Genomic DNA, 2,725 nt, shown 5'->3' on the forward strand with positions numbered 1-2,725 from the left:
TTATTAAACTTCCAAGAAACATGTAATTGGAAGATATAGAAAATTTTAGAAAACAGAAAGAAGGAGCACTCACTCACTTTTTCAATTTGAGACCACTATGAACATAATTGCAATACCCTAAACAAAATATTGGAAACAAAATGCTACAAAATATCAAACTCATTGTACATCATGACCAAGTTTGATTCATTCTAAGTACTCGGAATTATCCTAATATTAAAAATTCCATTTATATAATTTACTATATTAACAGATTAATAAAGAAAAATAACATGTTAACTAAAAAAGTGCAATTAAAGTATTTGAAGAAAGCACTTTCTTTGGCAACACATATACTAAAATTGGAACAATACAGAGATTAGCCTGGCCCCTGTGCAGGGATGACATGCAACTTCGTGAAGCGTTCCATGTTAAAAAAAATGATAAAAAATATTCGAAGAAATGAACACCTCTTCATGATTAGAAAATAAAAAACTTAGTAAATGAAGACAGGAAATCATATTAAACTTGATAAAATGTATTTACAAATACACTTAACTAATATCACTTATGGTGTAAAGTGTTAGAATAATGCCCCTTATGATCGGCACAAGACACATCTATTGAATATCATATTTGTGATCCACACAAATACTATGAGAGAGAAAGACAAATAATAAGTACAGAATTGAAATGTAACTCAAACAGTGTCTTATTTACAAATATCAATGTCTACTTGAAAAATATAGAGAATCTCCAGCCTGATAATTACAATTAATGATAGAATTCAGATAAACAGCTAGATATAACATTAATAAAAAATTAATATATTCTATTCATTAACAAATAGAAAATAAAACTTTGAGACTTTTTCAGAAGACCAGATTGAATGAAAAGATAATGTTCATACATACTTCAAAGTTTTCCCCAAATTTATCAACTAGACTTTTTAGAGAATTTGACAATTTGCCTCTAAAATTTATATTGAAGATCAAAGGGACAAGAATGACCAAGATATTTCTGAAGATTAACAATGTATTGTTTTCTTGCTCTTCTCAAAAGCAAGACAAGACAAGATGATACTGACACTGTGATAAACAAATAAACCAAAAGAAAAGAAGGGAGAGTTCAGATGGAACCCATAAGTATGTAAAAACGTAACAAGTAAAAAACCTCATGTTACAGACCGGAAAGGAAAAAAAGAGACTATATAATAAAAGTTATAACTATATCATATTTATTACTCATATTCTATGTCAAAATGAATCCTTACCTTCTATCATACATGAAAACACATTTAATGTAAACACATTTAGTGCAAACACTAAATGAAAATTAAAATGTCAGACTTTAAAATAAATTACAAAAGAATAATATAGAGACAAAAATTTTTAAAAGCTTCTCTAATAAATGAAAATTTTGACCAACCGACAACATTAATGATAAATGAATAAATACATATGTAAATCCATAAAATACATAAATTTCTGTTCGACCTAGCAGATTTTCACAGGCATGTTTTACACACAATTGTAGTTGATCCAAACATTATCAGTATACCAAATGTCAAAAAAGCCAATACAAGCAGCAAAATCATAGATTGCATAGAATCAGAAACAAATTATAAACTTTAGGAGGACTACTTGCTGACTGCATACCTTTTACTAACTTTAATGTGATTTGTGGAATCAGAGTAGAAAGATAAAGAGTAAGAGCCATGATAAAGAAGCTGATTTATGAAATGTGACTTTCAGAGCAATGCAAAAGTGAAAACAGCCTAGTCTGGGATTGACAGTTGACCAAGACATCTTTTGTTCTTTGGAATGTTAGAGAACGCTCATCCTGTAAACGTAAATTTGTAAATATGTAAATGTCAACATGTAAATATCACCAACATGTGAATCGCAAGAAACAGAACAGTATATTTTACAGCCAATCTACAATAAGTAATGACTATAATCATCTAAATCAAAATTATTGTCATAGCTGAATTATTTTCTAAATTACATTTCTTATACATGATACCTTTTAGAAAATGACTTTTGTTTGTTACTATTCTTCTTATGTGAATATGTATTTCATGCAATGTAAAGATCAAAATCACATTGTCTGAAAACAATCCTTGTATTTAATAAACACTTCGGAATTTCAATTTTGATTTTTTTTCACTTCTTAGTCTCAAAAATCATAAATTGAACTTCATTTTAGAAAAAAAGCAAAAATTTAAAATACAAAAAGATGTTAGTAATTAACAAATATATGATAACTAAATACAGCACAAACACACATATGTGTTTTATACCAAAATACATATGAATATAAAACAGTTCTACATCATACATAAAACTCTAGATTAATTTGTCAATATACTTGAAATTAAACATAGTAAGATTAAATAGCCACCTTACTTTTGAAATATCAACTATTAAAAGAAAACTCTAAGTTTTAAGGCCCTATTAAATTCTATTTTAAAAGTACATTTATAAAAATAAACTATCTTCTAAGGTATATTCTTCCATGAAATCCTGGTTAACTTTTTCAAATGCTTAATAAAATGTCTTTTGATTATCAAAAAGTAATTTACTTTTTGTACATGTAGGAAGGATATGTTTTCAGCAGGCATATCTATAATACATAAAAATTTTCAAATTTTAACTATCATTATTTGGTATTACAGTATTTTAATGTGCCTATTAGATGTTCATGCATGCTCTCTATGATAAACAGAACCAAAAAATAATAAGAA

The 2,725-nt window shown here is 27.1% G+C and overlaps 1 non-coding gene across 1 annotated transcript; it reads left to right on the forward strand.

Annotated features, from left to right (window-relative positions):
• The first annotated feature begins 311 nt into the window (after positions 1–311).
• LOC111741375 lies at positions 312–415 on the forward strand. The gene has a single exon (XR_002780983.1). It is a non-coding gene; the product is annotated as a U6 spliceosomal RNA (small nuclear RNA).
• Positions 416–2,725: the final 2,310 nt, after the last annotated feature.

The sequence above is a fragment of the Pteropus vampyrus genome, unplaced genomic scaffold (genome assembly GCF_000151845.1).
Source record: "Pteropus vampyrus isolate Shadow unplaced genomic scaffold, Pvam_2.0 Scaffold77, whole genome shotgun sequence".
Taxonomy (NCBI): domain Eukaryota; kingdom Metazoa; phylum Chordata; class Mammalia; order Chiroptera; family Pteropodidae; genus Pteropus; species Pteropus vampyrus.